At 52.6% G+C, this 20,447-nt stretch overlaps 1 protein-coding gene across 7 annotated transcripts in view; it reads right to left on the bottom strand.

Moving 5' to 3' along the window:
* The window catches only part of MRAS (muscle RAS oncogene homolog), a 56,454-nt gene extending 36,516 nt beyond the window's left edge, over positions 1–19,938 (bottom strand). The window contains exons 1-2 of one of the 7 annotated variants that reach the window (XM_030329182.1): positions 19,434–19,560; positions 17,418–17,585 (exon numbers count right to left, since the gene is read on the bottom strand). The gene's annotated coding sequence lies outside the window, so the exon portion shown is untranslated. Of the gene's footprint in view, positions 1–17,417; positions 17,586–17,965; positions 18,074–19,163; positions 19,280–19,433; positions 19,561–19,871 lie in introns of those variants that run through there. The other 6 variants (XM_030329187.1, XM_030329183.1, XM_030329186.1 and 3 more) reach the window with 6 other exon arrangements.
* Positions 19,939–20,447: the final 509 nt, after the last annotated feature.

Here is a 20,447-nt window from a genome sequence, read left to right as displayed (position 1 = left end):
TTACTTTGAAATCATCGGAAAATACTTTGCAAGATTGCTCTAAGCATGAAATTAAAATTATGAAATGTTCCCAGCTTAGAGAAGGTGCTTAAATGTTTGTTTTTGCACCTTGTTGACTTTGTTCCCAGGAGAGATTCCCTCAGTCTCTCTTCCCTCCCCCTCTCACTTTGTCCACTCAGAGGCTCCCCCATCAGAGCCCTGCTGCCATCTCAGCTCCGCCAGAGGCCTGTGTGGGATCGTCACCCATCATTTAGAACATTGTTTCCATGGGAAATGGCTCTGAGGTTCTAGGCAGCCCCCTCCACTCAGAAACCAACTTTTGGAACAGCAGCCACTTGGGCGGGCGTTGGCGGCTGAGCACTGGTTCCCATGGCAACCACTGCTCCTACAGCCCCTCCCAGTCCACAGGCAACCCAAACCTTCGTTCATACTGGAAACTTCTTCCTAAAAGACAGTAGTGCTGCCTGGACAATTTTAATAACACGTATACAAAAACTTCGGGCATCTCTAACCAGAGAAATAAGCTTTTTTGGCTGCTGTCTTTGGCTCCCTTTCTCTCTCAGGGTTAGCACCATCTGGCGAGGTTTGAAGTTGTTTCCTGAATGGCAGATTCATCTCCCCACGTAGCTCAGAAGCTCCACCGGGACAAGAGCCACATCTCCTTATTCCGTTGCCTTTTACGGGGCCAGGCAGGGCCCGAAACACAGGAGGCTCAAGGTCTATTCACTGACTGACTGCTGGATACTGCCCCAGTGAAGCCTTCTACCCACCCAGCTCTCCCTTAGGCCAAGAAGCAGGGGTGATGCTCCCAGGAGGTGGGGGGCTAGGTAGACAGATGACCCCACAATAACCTCTTCACCCAGCAAATTTCAAAGTGTGCTTGGAGGGTTCTAAGAACTCCTGAGGACAGTCTTGTACAAAGCCTCCCTTGGTTCGCAGGGGGACACTAGGGGCAGGGATGTCATTAATAGCCTATGCCTACACTCAGGTAATTTGAGCTCTTTTTTTATGTTTGCTTATTTATTATTTTTGAGAGAGAGAGAAAGAGAGAGCACAAGCAAGGGAGGAGCAGAGAGAGAGACACAATAGGAAGCAAGCACTAGGCTCTGAGCTGTTAGAACAGAGCTGGACATGGGGCTCAAACTCATGAACTGTGAGATCAGGACCTGAGCTGAAGTCAGACACTTAAATGGCCGACCGAGCCACCCAGGCATCCCCAGGCAGCTTGAGTTCTATTTGTGTCTCTGATATGGACTCCCTGTGTGACCTGGAACAAGTTTCTTAACTTCCAGGAGCCTGTCTGCCCACCTATAAAACAGGAGAACAGGACGCTCCTGTGAGGCCCCTGTGAAAAAGACCAAGGGGCCCTCAGCAAGGGCATATTTGTACTGACAGGTGAAGTGGTTGGACCCCTGGTCTCCCTCCAACCTGGTAGACTCCAGTGGTTTGGACCACTTGCCGGCCGCATCCACAGCCCTAAGGGCGCCTGCACTGCACAGGGCCACTGGAGGACCCATTACAGTAGCCAATGTAAATGCCTGGGACAACAGAGGGCTCCAGCAGCCCCCAAAATGGCTGTGTCCGGTGGCTAGGATCCTTTACCAAGTCTGTTGCATTCTCCCAGATTGCCAGTTTCTAGGGCTTCTACGGGGCTTTTTTCCGAAAAGAATAGCCCAACACATTCCCCGTTTTTTAAGTGGGCGCACAAAAAAGAGGTAGCCTGGGGGCGCCTGGGTGGCCCAGTCAGTTAGGCGTCTGACTCTCGATTCCAGCTCTGGTTATGATCCCACGGTTCATGAGTTCAAGCTCCACGTCAGCCTCTGCACTGACAGCTTAGAGCCTGCTTGGGACACTCTCTCTCTCTCCCTCTCGCTCTCTTTGTCCCCTCCCCCACTGATGCTCACTTGCCCTCTCTCTCTCAAAATAAATAAAACAAACAAACAAACAAACAAACAAAAAGAAATAGCTTGCCTTGCAGACATTTGTCAAGGGGTCCACAGGTTCCCTGGCCTCTCTGTGCACCCCATCCCCATAGCCAGCACCACTTCCAAAGCAATGCCATACAGTCCTGGCCAGAACAACTGATGCCCAGGAGAGACTCCATTGCAATTACACTCCCCACCATTCAGTGGGCAGCTGCGGTGGGCTGGCTGGACACCAAAGGTCATCCTGGGAACCGTCACACCACACTGCCTTCAATTCCTTGGGTGATTAGTTTTATAGCATCACAGCATTTCTTTGACTGTCACGGTGACTTCATTAACCCACAGGGCACTCTTCATCCTTGTCCGTAGCTTCCTTGGCTACACGACTAAAGGACCACAGATTCTTGGAGCTGGGGCAGTGGCCAACCCAGAGTCTCTGCAAAGATGCTGCTAACTTTATTGAAAGTTTAGTTTTCATTGCTTTTTGCCTCTCTACTTCTACACTAAACATTTTAAAGATTCCCCCCCCCCCCCAGGAACCTTATCAGTTGAACTGCAAGTCGTCTGATAAATAAAGCTGGAAGAGGGGGAACACTTACTATTAATGGAGCTGCTGCGAGAGCAAATGGACTTTCCATCCCACTGAGCTGAATCAGCTCTGGGAAGCTAATCTCATCTCCATGATGTCTGGGTGTGCCCAGCTCAGGGATGAGGACACGCTGGGGGGAGTGACCCCACCCGTGTGGAGGAAATGGCTCTGCATTCCAGGAGCTGCCCTTCCCTTCTGCACAATTCCCAGAAATGGGCAGCTTCCCCAGGGCTGCTGCCTTGCAGGCTGAGCATAAATGGTGTGCCGTCCCACCAGGGGTCTAGGCCATTGGTGTATCCCTTAGGACTTCACTCTCCTCTCCCTCAGACCTTGCTCCAGCCTGTTGTCTCACATGGCTGCTAATCCCAGCCCAGCCATGTCACTGCACCACTCAACCCTCCAGGAAGCCAGTGCATTCAGCTCACTCCAGTATTAAGACTTAACCACCCATCCAACCATGTGCATAATTTTGTGTGATAAAGGACCTTAAATACCACTGGCTTTTAGATGGTGAGTATGTGGCGCAGGGGCCATTCCTCCTGTCCCCAGAGCCACGCAGGCATCATAATTGACCACTGTCCTCTTCTGGCTCAGTTCTGAACCCTTTTTGATGCAGCACCTTGGCAGCCAGAACCAGGTGACTGATCCAGAGAGGAAACTTGTTTGCCACCCCAGATCTAACCCACCACTCTTCCGATTCCCTCCAAAACATATCACGTACCGGCCGTCCTGTTCTGGGTGGGGGCGCGCAGGACCTTTAGGGGGAGCCTGCCTGGTTGTCTCTGGAAAATTCTATTACCCAAGTCTTGTGCTAATACATCAGCCCCTGCTTTTCTACCCCATCAAATCCAAACTCCTCTGCCGGGACCATACCTGAACTGCTGGCAGAGATGGTCAGATAGGGATCCAGAGATCCAGGCAAAGGCCAATGTTTGAAGTAAGCCAGGGGAGGGATGCAGTGCCCTTGGCCTTACTCATGACCCCCAAGTCCCATATGCTTCCTTGTATCACTGCTCATACTTGGGTCTTACCCACTAGCCCGAGAGTGACTCCTGACAAGGCCTGGAGCTGAGCCACTTATTTTTTTTTTTTTTAATTTTTTTTTTTAACGTTTATTTATTTTTGGGACAGAGAGAGACAGAGCATGAACGGGGGAGGGGCAGAGAGAGAGGGAGACACAGAATCGGAAGCAGGCTCCAGGCTCTGAGCCATCAGCCCAGAGCCCGACACGGGGCTCGAACTCACGAACCGTGAGATCGTGACGTGAGCCGAAGTCGGACGCTCAACCAACTGAGCCACCCAGGCGCCCCAAGGAGCTGAGCCACTTATGACCCAGCAGTGTAAGTCCCAGAGCAGGTGTGTAGAAATACCTACTGTAATAATTACAAGAGTGGTCAATGCTAAAAACAACTAATGATTAATTAATTAATTAATTAATGTAAGTGATGTGTCTGATGCTGTTGGAAGATTTTACCACGTTAGCTCATTTAATTCTCACAAGAGCCCTATACGGAATGACTCTGATTATCCCCATTTTATAGTTGAAGAAACTGAAGTACAACAAAGTAAAATAACTTTTCTGAGGTCATCCAGCTAGAAAGGGGCAGTGCTAGGCTCTGAAACCACACAGTATGGCTCCAGAGCCCGTGGCCAGTCCATCATCCTAGGCATTTGTTCATGGCTGGCGACATGGTGAGTGGGTACAGGGTCAGGCCAGGCCAGAGGCAGCAGATCCAGGAGTGCTGGAAAAGAGGTCAGCAGTGAGCCGGGAGAGTGATGTCTGAGTCAGAGAGGCCTCCAAGGCCACATCCCTGCTCCTGTGGGGGAGGCGGCCGAGCAGGTCAGGGCCCAAGAGGCACCCAGGGCAGATACTAGTCACTAGGAACAGGCACGCCCCGACTCCCAACTGGGACAAAGTGTGCCAAACAGTGTCCGGCCACATGCTCCTTTCCTCAGGACCAGGGAGGAGGCTGGGGGATCAGGCAGCTAACCCTGTGGGAGCACCAGGTAGCTTTGAGACCCATTTTCCAGCACCTCTGTCTGGGCCCCTCTCCACTGTGCTGGTCGCTGCCCTGGGCCCAGCCTGTCTCCTCGTGCTCCTGGACACCAGCTGGTCCCTACCCAGCTTGGGGCCGGCCCCTCCCCTGGAGCCCCTCATCACAGAGCCTGAGCCACTGACTCAGGCAGCCTGCAACTTTAAGCAAGTTACTTATCTTCTGCACCTTGGTTTCCTCTTCTGTAGAGGTGGGCACAGTGGCTACACTGATTTGCTTGGCTGTGTCTGGCCCACCGCAAGCGCTCAGTAAACATCAAGTTGTTACCATCAGCAACATTCTTCAAAACCCATCTCAAGCCCTTCCTCCTGCAGGAAGCCCTCCTGCCTCCCTCCAGAGTCCTGCCCGAGCTCATGCCCTGCAAACTGGCTGGTCCCACAGTTGACAACTCAACAGAACTCAGCCCTCACCACTCCTTCTGGGGTGTGTTCTCACGCTGGCTGTGTATGGCCTCAGCCCCCCCCCCCATTCTGCCCTGGGGGGGCATCTTGTCTGTCCACAACTCTTTCTGCCGTCCCTAGGGAGGCTGACCAACAAGAAAAGCCAGGAGAGACTGGGTAGCCCGCAGGGCAGAAACTCTGAATATTCCAGAAGCTCTGAGGAGAGGGAAGCAGATGGGGAAGGAATACAGGGTCCAGTGGGAAGAGGAAGGTCATGCAGGCCGGCCGGCCGGCACAATGAGGCAGGACCATGCAGGGTGGCATTCAGTCTCCCCATTTTACCAGTGGGGAGACAGAGTCAGGAATGTTAGGACATTTGCCCAGGGGAACAGCGTGGTAACAGGGAAAGCTGGGACCTGGCAACTAAAAACTAAAGCTCTGCCTCGCTCAGCACCCAGCTAGACCAGGGCACCTGGTAGGTCTGAGGCTCTGGGAACAGAGGCGTTAGCGAGGGCCCCAGTGTCTTAAGGCCCACATAGACCTTCAAAACAACATGCCCCCCACGGCAACTCTGGCTCACGGGGTATTGACACCGGGCCTCTCAATCTCCAAGCTCCCACCCCAGCATCCTCCACCATGTCTCCATGTCCTACCACCACAGGGAGGGTGGCAGTGAACTCCAGGGGTGCGGGCAGGGCTGCCACCTGGGTCACAGCTTCCTTCAGGGCAGCTAGGGCAGAGAGGAGGAAGTGGCTTTACGATTGAATTCTTACTCTCAGCCCCAGGGGCCTATTAATATGTACCTAGTGCTGGGGCTGGGGCTGGGGCAGTCTCTCCTCAGCCGAGGAGAACTTCGCAGCCTCACATGGGAGCCTGCATGCCCACTGGGAAAGTCATTCTGGCAGTCACCCCACCGGGGAGGGGTGGCTTCTGCGCACTCTGGGAGTCCCCAAAGTGAGGACCCTCAGACCCTGGCGGGCCGCCACCGTCCTATTCTCTCCTCATTCTGCCGCAGCAGCCTCCTCACAGCTCCTCAGGGGGCTGCTCAGGCTCAACCCTTCTCCGAATAGACTCAGCCAGGGGCGCCTGGGTGGCTCAGTGGGTTAAGCATCCAACTTCATTCAGGTCACGATCTCACACTCCGTGAGTTCAAGCCCCACGTTGGGCTTTGTGCTGACAGCTCAGAGCTTGGAGCCTGCTTCAGATTGTGTCTCCCTCTCTCTGCCCCTTCCCTGCTCACATTCTCTCTCTCTCTCTCTCTCTCTCTCTCAAAAATAAAGAAAACATTAAAAATTTTTTTTTAAATTTTTAAACATTAAATTTTTTAAAAAGCCAACAACCACCCCCCCTCGAGACCCCTTGTCTCTCCTTCCTGCCCTCTTCCTCCCCTAGCAGCTCAAACACCTCTCCTCCCTCAGATCCAAGGCCAAGGCCTAGCAAGTCTGCCACTCATGGCAGGTGCACCTCAGGGGCTCAGCTCTGCCCCCCTTATCCTCCCACCCCTCCAGCACTATCGGTCCTCAAACAGCCCTGGAGCATACTGCTCCTCCCCGAAAAACCGCCCACCGGCGTCGGAAGCTCTCCCACTGACCAGAGCATTCCAGGCCCTCCTTGAACAGCCCCCAGCACCACTGGCCTCCTCATGCAGCCTCTCTGATGATTCCTAGTGTGGCATCCTTGAGGACAGGGACTCCGGCCCCTGGCAGAGCACCTCGGAGTCTGCCAATGAAAGTTCTCTGCCTGCCCTGTCTCTTCACCTTCCCTCCGCCTGCGAAAACATTCCCTCTCTACGGAGAAGCCCCCCTGTTTTCCCCAGCATCCTGAAGTGATCTCTTCCTCCCCAGCCATCTCCTGCCTTCCAGGTCTCCATCCATGCAGCCACCGCGCTTGTGTCTGGGGAGTGCTGGCCAGATGACAGGTGGCAGGGTGCTCTGCGGCCATTATGCCATTTGACTCCTCACAGCCAAGAAGGTGCCGTTTAGCACCTGTTAGTGATCAACCCTGAGGTCACAGAGGTTCTGTGGCTTGTCTGTCTGTGAGTCTGACCACAAAGCTCCCAGCTCGGCCACAGGGCCGTTCTACCTCTTCTGGGGAACAAGCCCCCCCTCCTTCTCCCTTCAAATCTGGGAGCTGGGGAGCTGTTTCCCTGTCAGATTCCCCCACTAGGGTACGGTTGGGGTCTGAGGGCCGGACCTCATCTTCGTTACCTCTCTAGAGCCTGGGCACAGCTTTCTGCACAGAGACACTGCAGGGGTCTGCTGTCGGCATTTCCACAATGCAGGGTTGACACTGGGAGAAGCCAGAATTCTGGCTCTGGTAGAGGGTAGGGCAGAGGTGGTGTGGGCGCTATACCCGATGGGCCAGCTGGGTCCCAGAGTAGTGAATGGTGGCTCTCATAAGGGACATATCACGTGAGGAGTTCCACTGGACACACATGGGCAGCGGCCCATCAGGAGAAGTAGGTGACTGTGAGGGAGTCCTTACTTGCCACTCACACTTCCAAAACACCGAGCCCCCTGCAGCTCCCAGGTCCCAGCTCCCTGACACTCCACCTGCTGGTCTGGGGATGCCACACCCTGTCCCTGGAGCCTGCTGGTGACAGCAAGGCAAATCTCCTGGTACTGTCCTTCCCCTGAGTAGTGTGCGTGTGTGTGTGTGTGTGTGTGTGTGTGTGTGTAGAGCACAGCTTCACAGACTGTCCTTCAGAACTGTGTCAGCCCAGAGCTGCCTGTCTCATGGAACCGTGGCCTCACACTAGCACACTAGGAAGTAAGTGGCTCAGCAGAAGGGCAAGGATGGTGCCAGACAGCACAGGGAAGGCCTCGAGGCCAGGGACAGTCATTGCTCTGTGTCAGCAGCCCCCCTGCCAGGAGATGGACACTTTTGCCAGGCCTGACTATGGCTGAACTTCAGCCCTCCAATCCTGGCTGACCCACTATCTGAACTGCTTTCCCTTGCAGTAGCAGAAAGAGGCATGTGGGAGACAACTGAACATCCCAGCCTCATGTGTTCGCAGAGGCCAGGTCGATAAATGAGAGAGGCAGGTGAGTGCAGGCAGCAGGGAGCAGTGGAGCCTGCAGCAAATCAGAGACTGCTGTTACCCTCCACCGACTGCTCCAACATGAACCTATCTGTAAAGGGGTTGCCAGATAGCCTAAATTGTTTAAGAGTAGCCAGGAATCCGAATTTTACATGAGACTGAGTTTTTGACGTTAGCTACCTGTTAAAAAGTTTTATACATTGTATAAGGTAAACGAATCACCCTTGGGTGGCTCCGGCCCACAGGGGCACCTGCCCCCAGCCCTGGCCACCTCAAGCATGCCTCAGCATGCCCACATTGAGTGGGAGCCGACAACTCTCGGCACTGCCCTGGCCTGGCTTCGGCCACAAAGAGGCATGATAAAAAAGGACATGGAAATGACACTGAGGAGTAACAGCAGCAGGGGTTACTCAGCCTAGAGACTTTGCAGGGGCACAGTCATTAGGGGGAGGGCATACAGCCCACCCGAGGAGTGTTCAGAACCCAGGGAGGTAAAGGGCAGAAAGACCGTTGCTTTGATTTGTTTCTATCATTTATATTCACAATGTCAAGCACCATTCATGAAAAATGTTAAAATTTTTAGTTGAAGCTAAAATGAGAAAGAAACATAGTCCAGGCTCTTGCCTGAGGTGGGAAGAAGCAATCCAATCTCCATTTTAAAAGAGTAACCAGACTGTAGAGATCTGGGCTGGAGCAAAATAAAAGGGAAACTTCCTGAAAACGAGGTGGGCATGACAATGAGCAGCTGGGGAGGTTGTGGGGGTTTCCTTGCAAAGGCCTATGAAACGAGGAAGGAATAGGACCCAGTAGCCTGACTCTGGAGGGGTGCACCAGGGCTGGAAGTGGGGTGGTAACTTTTCAGGGACCCTCTCAAAGTCCCGATTTTAAGCCCACCCCGCTGGAAAGGCAGGAGGCAACTTTTCACATCTCACTCTCCAAGTGCAAAACATTGGTGCATTTCTCCCACCTATTTCTCCCTCCCATTCCTCACCAGCCTAGCCAGGCCAGACAGCTGTGCCTGGGTGGGGGAGGGGGCAGTGGGCACTGCTGGCAGACCAGCTCCATTCCCAAGGGGTGCGACCCACCCAGGAGCCACCACCGGCCTCCCACCTGTTTTTTCCATGTACAGCACTTTTATCAAAAGTCCTGCATCAAAGCATTTGCCCCTCTGCTAGGTATGTGGCCCTAGGCCACTGCTCAATCTGTTTGTGCCTCAGTTTCCTCACTTGACAGAGAGATGCCAGCCCGAGATGGACTGAGGTATTACTACTCCTGCTGCTTGGCCAACCCAGGATTTAACAAGGAAGCACATTTTATTTCTGATGATGGAGGAATGACCAGCATCCACAACCCATGCTGACTTGTTTCAGGGATGCAGAGAAAGAGGAAAGCTTCAGAGCTATGCCCCGCCCTACAGCCCATCTCAGGGGACCGTCAGGGGACTTTCCCAGGGGCATAACGGCCGAAGACAGAGCAGAAGTTAGGAGCATGGAAATAGGTCCGACACGTCCAGTGCTGAATCCTGGATGTGTCACGTACTGGCCTGTAACCTTGGAAAACATTATAAACCCCTCTATGCAAAACTATTGTTGGTAGTAGCAGCAACCAGCTGCAGGTGCAATCAGGCTGGGTCCTGTGGCCAGGACGGAGCATTATAATGCCTGTTTATTAAGTCCTGACAACATCCTCAGCACTCTACATCTACTCCCCTGAGCACGCCCTACCACACCCCAGACTAGGTGAGATATTACTGTTACGCTCTTCCAGACACTCAGCTGTCCTTGACAGCCCTTTGCATTCCTTACTTATGTAATGTGTCAGTTCCATGAGCACAGGGCCTGTCCTCTGTTCTATTCTCCACCGTCCCTCGGGTGCCCAGCACATGCCTGATATAGAGTAGGTGCTCACTAAATATCTGTTGATTTACATCAGCTCTAATCCTCACGGCGATTCTGCAAGATGCTGTAACAGGAAGGAAAAAAAATTCACACTTGGGTTCGCTCTGGTCATTGGGAAAGAAGCCCTAATTTAAGCATACTGAAGGTGCTAGCTTACACCTAGCTAATGGTGTAAGGCTAGGGTGCAGAACTCTGGCTTAGACAGGCTCTTTGGTGGCTCTCTTCTGAGGCCAAAGTGTAGGCTCGCAGCCTAGTCTGGGACAGATGTCATTACTGCTTTGCAACCAAAAGTAATGGAAATTTGGAGTCCTCAGAAGTTCTGGGGAAAGTGTCCAGGAAAATCGGTCCCTGGAAAATGGCAGTAAACTAGGCTTGAGGAGACAGGCAGGCAGGGAGAAATCCTTTAAGGGTGAGCAGGCAAGAGGAGGATGTCTACTACTCAGTTTTAACTCCTGCCCTGTTCTGAACAATGGGTAACCCCCTTTCTTCCGAACCCTTGGCGAAAGCCTGTTACACACACTGGCTGTGGCTTAGTGGGGCTTAGGGAATGAGGAAGCCAAGCTGATTGTATACATGCGTGGGGCAAAGTGGGGCAGATGACCAGGGAGGCCAGATGGCCAGCAGACACGGTCCCCACTCTGAAATCCTCAGAAATACTGCAGATAGGGAGAGTTTTCATCAACACCTGGGTAATTTTTAAAGAAAAATAAATGATACACTCAGAGAATTTCTACAAGGAGAAAATCCTTTGGGGAGAATGAAGAAATACTGGGGAGAGCACCTCCCCATTTCCACATATGTGGGATGAAGGCCTGATCCAGCATAGCTAGATCAGGAAGAACGGGATGGGGTGGCTGGGACATCTTCACTGTTACCTGTTAGAGACCAGGCAAGGGAGGCTCACACTGATGGGGGAGGGGGGGGGGGGAACCACCCTAGGTCACATGACGATAGGTAGTGGGGCAGAAATTGGAGCCAGGGCCCTCTGGCCCTGCAGTCCCTGTCCCTTCCTGCTCTCCTGTGGGTCTTCTGAGGTGGGAAAGGAGACTGAGACTATCTGTGGCCCCTCTGGCTGCCAATTCTGCAGCCCTGCTGGTGGTCCCAGACCCTTGCCAGAGACCCTGCCTGGGGCTCTCTCCTTCCACACAAAGAGGCTCTCCCAGCCCTCCACCCTGTCTTTCCTATTCACTCACACCAACCCTAAATAGAAAAAAGTCCCTGTTAAATGCTTTATTAGAATGGTTATTTTGTTGGACTGCCAAGTGACCTACTCCTGCTCCCCCTTTCCATCCCTCCAGCCATCCCCAGTTTGAGTCCAGAAGTAAAACAAAGGCTTTGTTTCTTTATTTTGATTTCCTCTGTAAAATCTCAAACATGCAGGAAACACCCACCCAGTCCCAGATAAGTGGACTCAGGCCGCTGTCCACTGCGGGCGGGCGGGGTCGGGGGTCAGTGAATGGGGGTGGACGGGAAGGTTCTGATGCCAGCTGACCTTAGCTCCCTGGGAGGCCAGAGGGCACCTGGGGCCTGGCTTCCTGGAGAAGGGCTGGATGTGAGGAGCACAAGGCCTTCCCAGCTCCTCTGCCCAAAGAACCTCAACCTGAGGAATGTGGGTGTGGAGGGATGGCTGAGAAGACAGATCTCATACAGTTATTTTTTCATATATGCCCCCAAGGCTTTGGGACAGTGGCTCCACCCTTTTCCATCATCTCTAGTTACAATAAAGCCAGCATTGAAAGAAGAACACGATAGAGGCTATTTTGGGCAGCTGAGCCGACTTGTGAGAGAATGGTCCTTGCCAAGAAAGATGGGCTCGCCTCTATCTCCTCCGTGGGCCCTACATTTCCAGCAGAATTCAGATAGAAAAGGGTGAATGTGTGGGTTATCTAAGAAGGGGAATTTTCAAGAAGGTATGATGCAATTTTGTAAAGGATAAAAAAAGAAACCTAAATGGAATTAAAATTATTTTTGCTTTTGAAATGAATACATAATGCTTTGGGGAGGCAAGAACTTTTCCCTTGACCCCGTGAGAATGATTAGTTCCAATGGGGTGGGTGGGCCTCTCCCAACTCCACCCACCAACCCTCTGGCAACCTCCACGCGGCTCCACATGCCCACAGACATTTTCACTGTTTGAGGACTTGGGTACAGTGTGGGTATTTGGTATAGCAGGGCCAGCCTATACCAAATATATATAGCAGATACTTAAGAAACCAGAACTTTTCTTTTGAAAGCGGGTTGCATTTCAAATAAAAAGGTTTTTTTTTTTTTTTTTTTCAGGAGTGGGGGGGTTGGGGGAGAGGTGATAGGACTTCAGGGAAGGTACTCTATTCTGTTTCATTGACCTATCTACTCCTGTTCCAGGGCCATACCACTTTACCCTAGTTTTGTAGTATTTTAGTATCTGGTAGACCAGCCCCTTCTCCTTTCTCATTAAGGGTCTGTCAGCAAGGGAGTAAAATGCTCAGATTTGATTTTGATATTTCATTTTGCATTTTAAGATGGGTTTATAGGAGGGGCGCCTGGATGGCTCAGTCGGTTGAGCGTCCGACTTCGGCTCAGGTCATGATCTCACAGCTCGTGAGTTCGAGCCCCGTGTCAGGCTCTGTGCTGACAGCTCAGAGCCTGGAGCCTGCTTTGGATTCTGTCTCCCTCTCTCTCTGCCCCTAACCCACTCGTATTCTGTCTCTCTCAAAGATAAATAAACATTAAAAAAAAATTTAAGATGGATTTACAGGGGGCAAAATTAGAACAGAGAAACAGAATGATATTGCAGTAATTTAAGTGAGTGATGTGAAGGCCGGAGCCAGAGTAGAGATGTTCAGAAATAAGGGAAAGAATTAATTAGACATAATCCAAGTCATCAGATTAAAAAAAAAGAGAGAGAGGCATGGGCCTATGAACATAACATGTATGTGTACTTCTGTATAACCAAATAGGAACTTGTTTTAGACCATGTTTAACTGCCTTCACTGGTGCAGTCCCCGGCTGCTTTCATCAGAAGACAAACCCCAAGGAGCAGGTCCCTCTGAGGTCCTGGAGCTCCCGGCTGGCTCCTGTGGCATCTCCCTCAAAGTGAGGGAAAGCAATGCAGGCAGTGTTGTTCTTTACTGGCCACTCAGGGACAGAGAACATTTCAATCCATTCTTACCACTTAATAAAGAGGATTTGGGGGCCACCTCAGGTCCCCATGTTCTCTCATGAAACTAGTTCAAATCTTCATCTCCCATCATGACTCCCTGCAAATGGGATCTGCCTGGGTGTGGAAGGTTTTTCTGGAAGTTTTTGAATCTCTTCTGCAAAGCTTTCCAAAGTGTGACTCTGCTAACTGTTGTCACCGAAAGTTCAAGCTTCGAAGGGTGATGCAGGTTCAGGATCCAGCATGGGAGTCACGCAGGGGTGGACGGCAGAAACAGCTCGGTGAGGGGCTGTCTGGTCATTGTCACATCAGGGAGAGCCACCCTTCCCTATTCACTCAGCCAGCAGAGCAGGGCCCAGGCCCAGGCACCGGTGCCCTCCTTCTGTGGCAGCTGCAGGGGCGAAGCCAGGGATTGGAAAGGTACCACGCTGCACTTTAAAGTAATTCTACACTTGAGAATAGAAAATGAATTTTGCTAGGGTTTGTGTAAGATGAGCTGCTTAGCAAATCACTGCCATCTAATTATAAAAAGAAAATTATGTTTCTTCTCTCTCTATTCCAAATATATATGTCTACCATTTAAATGGCATTTGCTTTGGGCAGGCGGGACCAAACCGTGCTCTGCAGCCTGGCCTGAACCCACAGTGGTCAAGGTAAGTGCTTCTGAGAGTAGGTCAACTTTTTTTGCAAGGGATAAATCCAGGAGCACCCACTCGCCCTGCTCCCTGGTGGTTTCTCCCCAGCTATCAGCCACCTGGATGGAGGCCCAGGGGGCACCTGCTGAATTAGACGGGGACAGGAAGCTGAAAGAGCCAGTATGCAGAAACTCAGGAGCCAGGCTCCAAAGTCTGCTTCAGGCTGAGGACAGGCCCAAACCAGCCAGGCCTAGTGACCAGGGAAACGGCTGCAGTCCTGCCTTCCCATGCAAAGGATGGAGTCAGTGCACAGTAAATGGTTGCATGTCTTCATGTTGGGTACTGGCACATGGTGTTTGTCGTGTGATCCTTTACATTTTCATTTTTTTATTTTTCAAAATTAAAAAATAAACCAAGTGCACAGATGACTTAGGGGTTCGCAGCTGACAATAAGACTAATGGGAGTCAGGGAAAACCACAGCCGCCCAGGCTCTCTCTGCCTCCCTGCACCAACCAGCTGCTTCTGTGCCTCTGTGGCTCCAGCTGCCTCATAACATCCTCATGCATAGGCTGCTCTGCCCCCTCTCCTCACGCATGGGGCCTTTGCTCCACCGCAGCACTGACCATGTATGGCCAGACCCCCGAGGGACATGCCCCATGAGCACCAGGAAACAAAAGACGTGTCATTTTTGGTCTATCTAGTTCTGGGAGCAGCACAGGGTAATTAACAGAAGGACCATGTGCTTGGGGACCAGATGGACCTTGGTCAGATCCCTGGACTCTGCTTTCCTCAGGCCTTGACTGGAGGTGGCCTATTCAACCACCCTGAGTCTCAGTTTCCACATATGTAAAAGGCCAACAGCAATTGCTGTGAGGCCTAGACGTGGCTAGTATAAGAGTGTCTAGCCCAGGACCAGCCCACAAGTCTTTGCTGAAGGGAGTGAAGGAGGAAGGAGGAAAGGAAGGGGGAGGGGAGGGAATGAAGAGAGACTGATGGTCTTTAAACCATACAAGTCGAGGAGCAGTTGAAGAAAGTGGAGCTGGTGTTGGAGAAAAGGCAGGATTGTCAGAGATTCATGTGGTACAGAGCCAGTGGGGGCAGGTTAAGGGGAGAAAGGAAAGAACTTTGCAAGGACAAGAGATTCCCAAGTGGAAAAGTGGATGGATTTGGGGGCAGCAAGCTCCCTATCTCTAGAGGGGTCCAGCTGAAGCCAAAGACCCACCACACCCTTCACAGGCTGCAAGGAAGGGACTTCCCTGTTGAACATTTCCCAGCCTTTATTCAAGGGGGCACTTTCCCATTTGGGCCATATTTATTTACTAGTGAATTATTACTGGCTTAATCTTTACCTAAAAATCACCATACTTCTTTTTTTTTTTTAAGTTTTTTGTTGTTGTTGGTGGTTTTTTTTTTTTTTTTTTTTTTTTTGTAATCTCTATACCCAACATGGGGCTTGAACTCAAGACCCTGAGATCAAGAGTCGCACATTCTTCTGACTGAGCAAGCCAGGCACCACCCCCCCCCCATACTTTTTAACTTAAAATCTCTCTCTAGCTTTAATTTGAACAAAATATCCATTTAAAAAATGGATATGATGTGATGTTTGGGTTTTTTTAAAGTTTTTATTTATTTATTTTGAAACAGAGAGACAGAGAGCAAGTGAGCTGGAGAGGGGCAGAGAGAGGGAGAGACAGAATCCTAAGTAGGCTCTGCACTATCAGTGCAGAGCCCGATGCAGGGCTCGATCTCACAAACTGACACAGGGCTTGATCTCACAAACTGTGACATTGTGACCAAAATCAAGAGTCAGATGCTTAATCCACTGAGCCACCCATGCACCACATGCCTGGGTTTTATAATACATATAAACAAGTGTATTAAAATGAAATGATGCTGTATGTGTCCCACCTAAAGTTCTCTCCCTGACCACTCTGAGAAATGTGCTGTATGGGATCTGAATCTAGACTAACCATGCTCCAGGGGCCCCTGCTGTGTCTATGATTCTGTTATCTGCGGTTACAACCCTGAGGGCAGGCAGCAAAGTCACAGATGGGGCCTGGGTCCTTGCAGCACAGGATGCTCTTAATCCTTATGGCCCTTTCTGGTCTCCCAAGCATGTTCTCATGCGTGTATTTCATCTAATCCCATGACAACCCTGAGGGCAGGCAGCAAAGTCACAGATGGGGCCTGGGTCCTTGCAGCATGAGATGTGCCCACAGCCCTCTAGACAGAGGACAAGAGCCGGGGCACAGAGTCCCCAACTCTCCATCCTCTCCTCATTCTACCAGCACATTAGGGCACAGCCAGATCCATCCCTGGTGCTCTCCCAAATCTCGCCCGTTAGCTTCACAACCCAGATGTCAATCATCTGTGATGTGTTTTATCCATCTAGGTGGCCAGATGCCAAGCTCTGGAGATGAAAATACGCCCCTCTGAGACAGAGAACGTCACTTCAGCAACCAGCAATGACCCACACTGTCATTTGGCCACGTGGCCCTCGGTAGTCCCCACCTGATAAAGCTACCAAAAACACCTAAAGGTCAATGAGTGGGACATTAAAGAGTTAAACACACATTGCTACTTCATGAACCCTGCAAGAGGGATGGCTGCATGGAGCTGTCTTGGATCATGCCAACCTGCTAAAAGGCCCTAGAGGCGCAGTGGTGGGGGCAGGGGGTGCAGTCTCTGGGAGCAGGCAAGACCAACCTCATCATACGCAGCAGGAACACCACCTAGAAGACTGGAGATGAGCACCAAGGAATGCATGTCAGGCGCCAAGGGGTGCAACACACTGTCACCTCAACCTCAACATCAGCTCTGTTGTCTGAAGCATGCACTAAAAACTTGCCCGCTCATTTTCACTCTTGACCCCGGACTCTACTGTCACAGCCGGATAGCCTGGCTGGGAGGGCAGAGCCGCAGTGTAGATCCTCAGTAAACAATAGTGAGACAATGTGGCTTAGACCAGGGGATCTAACCTGGAATTCAGGGCTTGTTGGAGACCCATGAATCCCCTGAATTGTATGCCCAACTCTGTACACCCAAGCAACTTTTCTCTGGGTTTCTCACTGGCATATTAAAGAGGCTGTGACCCAAAAAGGCAAAAAACCATTGCTCTGGACACCAGACCCTCAGCCTTCTTGGCTGCCTTTCCCAGTCAAAAGCTTGCTGAAAGTGGCACTAATAGTCCATCTCTGTGTATAGTGACTTCACAAGAATCTGTGGAAGATCTAAGCTCTGCCTATTACTTTCCTTGAGTTTTGTTATTTGCAGCCGAAAGCAGCCCCACCGACCCCAGTACCATAAGGCCAGTGGCAACACCCAAGATTGGGAGGGTTGGCAAGGACAAAATTCCTCTCAGAACTTGAATTCTCTGCTCAGCCCCTAGACAATGGATACTTGCCAGACGCCCCAGGGTACAGGGAGCTCACCCAGCTCCTCCCTTTTTCCCCATCCCCAGACAAAGGTAGCTGTCCATCTTAGATGGCTGGATGCCTGCCCCAAGCCTGGCAGGGACAGAGCCTCTGGGACTCAGTGCACACTCTTGATGCTTGAGAATATTCCAGCTTTGCACATGCACGTGTTCCCATTCAGCTCACATAAGTATGATTTGTACAAACTATACAACGCTCACGGACAGGTATATTTTCAATCACTTGCAGGAGGAACACTCCATCGGGGCATGCGTTTCACGGGCAGAACTGATTACAGGCAGCGTAAAATATAAAACGAAGGTCACACTTCCTGAGAACTCACTTGATCCAGCAGGCTGGTCAACATGCAAATCTGACTGACATGAGGACCAGTCACCCCAGGAGCTAGTGTAGTTCATCACAGTCCGGTAGTCCTCCCTGGTTCCAGGTGATCACTCAAACTCGGGCACCAGCCCCAGAGATTTGTCACTTTGTGAGCAGCTCAGATCAACTCAAAGTGTGAAATACCTATGGTTAGAGCTAATAATAGACTAAAAGTTATACCTGCCACAAAAATGTCTTCTGTAGGCGAAAGTATGAGTTGTGGAAAATGCAAAGTGCCTTTTTCCAGAGCAAAGCAGGCAAGCCTGGAAGCCTCACCAGGGTTCAGCAAGGAGCTCTGACCCTCCTCTCCAGAAAGAAATGTTGAGGCCAGGGGTGGGGGTGGGGGCAGTTTCTGCTCCAGCACCCAGCATACTCGACACCACCGGCCTTCAAAGAGGCTGGCAGACCTGGCATCCTTGAAAACCCCAGAGCATCAAAGCCTAATACCTCCCGACCTGGCAGAGAAAGTACAAAACTACACCATAAACTGCAGACAGAGAAACTCACTGGCTGCTGGGAGCGAGAACAGATTCAAGGTTGAAAAACATGGCCCCAAACATTTTCAGCCCCAGTCAGCAGGGACACGCAATTTACAGGAAATTAGGAGATTTATAAAATGTTGGCCAGCTGGAGTTTCTTCCCTGGGAAGAGAAGCAGGAGAAACTCTTAAGAACTGTCTCGGTGAAGTACTGTGCTCACTGCAAAGCCCCTGACACGTGTCAGTTATTAATACCAACAACTCACCACCCCACACTTCAACCTGTACTTGGCAACAGGCTGTACCTGGAGCCCTAAAGCCGGGGACAGCCAGACCCTCAGAAGAGGGGCCTGAACAGCCACATGGTCTCTAGATAGGATCCTGGGCAAGTTACTGATAACTTTCTAGCCACAGCTCCTCATGAGCATATGGGGATTACAATAAAACCTCAGGCAGAGTCTTGTCAAACGATGAGAAAACACACCCTGGTCAAGTGCCTGGTCTGTGTGAGCCCTGCTGGCTGCTACTATTGCAGTGGGGCTTCAGGGTTTTAAGTCAGATTTCCTTATTACTCTTTTGAGGCTAGAATCCTGAGCCTTGTCACTCATTCTCTCTGGTCAGGTCCAGGACAGAGTGTGCGTCTTGGAGAGGCAAGAACCATTTAACCCACGGAGGTTAGGTACAAGCAGGGGCCCATGGGGGGAGGAAGGGGAATCCCAGAGCTCTGCCAACCCAAGAGGCGGCCCTTGTCTCTCTCTCTCCAGACTCGGCTTTCTCCACGGCCAGCATAGACCTCAGTTCCAGCCACAGAGTTGAACTGGATGTCCAGTGCCCGTGCTCCTACCAGGCATCACCTCTCTAGGAGGCCTTCCCTGCCTTCCACACTGTCTGATCCCACAACCCCTGAGCCTCCCTAATCCCGTTATTGAGCACACTGAGCTGTCGCTCATGTTTTACCCTTACCTTCCCCGCAGAGCAGGAACAGGCGCTATGCCCCACACAGTGGGCACCCCAGCCAGGTCCGGTCAATGAATGAGCCGGGCCTCAGTTGTGACCACAGTCCCAAGCCCCGCGGCGCAGGGAAGGGTTGTTTGTGCAGCAGGCTGCTTTTTATTATCGAGATAAATTTGACAACACCCCTGGCAGATCCCTGCTTAACGCCATTTTAAAGGGGGAAAAAGAGTACCCCCCCCCACCCCCGCCGCCCACCTCCCCGCGGGTCCTCACCCAGGCAGACCAGAAATCCTAGTGTGGTTCCGTGAAAGGGGCTCTCTGGGCGGCGGACAGGCCCTCCCCACTGGGGTCTCTATTGTGGCGGATTTCTCGCTCGCACAGCGTTATGCCGGAGCCTGCGGTGGGAGCAAAAGGCCACTCCCCGCCAGTCCCAGGGCTCACGCCGCGCGTGGGGAGCGCCGCAGGGCCCGGGGGGCGGCCACACCTCCCGCCCGGAACAAAGCGCCGGGCCCCCTCCCCGCCCCGGCGGCTGCGACCACTCACCGCGCGCTCCAGCCCCAGCTCGGCTCCGGCCCTCAGGCCGCCGCCTCCATGCTCGCGCGGCCGAGGAGGCAGCGCCGCGCCCGCCCGGCCCCACTGCAGCCGGACTGGCGGCTCCCGGCCCGCCGGCCCTCCGGCCGCTCCGGCCCGTCCCCGCCCCGGCGCCTCCTTAAAGCGACCGCGCAGCCCGCGCGCGCCCCGAGCGCCTGGCGCGCCGCGCATTCCTTATATTGCAACAGCGCCTGCTAAAAATAGAGCGCCGCTGCGGGCGGGGTGGGGGGGCCGCGCCGCGACCCCGCCGCCCCCGCGCGCACCCGGGCCCCCGGGACGCGCGGCCAGCGCAGTCCCGGCCACTAGCGCCGACTCCCGCGGCAGGCTCGGCGCGGGGCAGGGGGGGCGCGCCGCCGCCTTCCCCGCGCCCCCGCGCCCCCGCGCCCTTACCCGGTCAGACCCGCGGCGCCGCGGGGCTGGCGTTAAGGTGGACGCGGAATGGGAATTCGCCCGGGCCTCTTTAAGAGCCTCTGCGCCCCAACCTCTAAGTCTCCGCTCCGGCCGGGCCAACTTCTGAGCCTCCGGACGCCTCCCCAGTCCTTAGCGATCCCGGCCGCCACCTCCACAGCCTTCGCTTCGAATCCCCGGACGTGTCTCTTCCTAGATCCTCACCCGGCGCCTCTTCCCGCAGGCCCTCGTGGTGCACCATTCCTGGGCCCAAAGTTCGTTGGGATGGATGCGACGGGCTCAGGACTCGCGCTCCATTTTATTGTTTCAGTTCGGCTAAGTCCTCGCCATCAACGACATTTTTTCCTTATTTTAAAAAATGGAAATATAATTTACATACCCTGAAACATCGCCTTTGAAAGTGTACAATGACGTGGTTTTTAGTAGATTCGCAAAGTTGTGAAACCGTCACCATTGTTTAATTCCAGAACATTTTCATCCTCCCCCCCCCCCCCAAAAAAATACCCCTCACCCATTGGCAGACATTCCCCATTCCCCATCCCCCCCAGTCTCTAGAAA

Source organism: Lynx canadensis, chromosome C2 (genome assembly GCF_007474595.2).
Source record: "Lynx canadensis isolate LIC74 chromosome C2, mLynCan4.pri.v2, whole genome shotgun sequence".
NCBI classification, from domain to species: domain Eukaryota; kingdom Metazoa; phylum Chordata; class Mammalia; order Carnivora; family Felidae; genus Lynx; species Lynx canadensis.
This window is presented reverse-complemented; position numbering and strand designations above follow the sequence as displayed.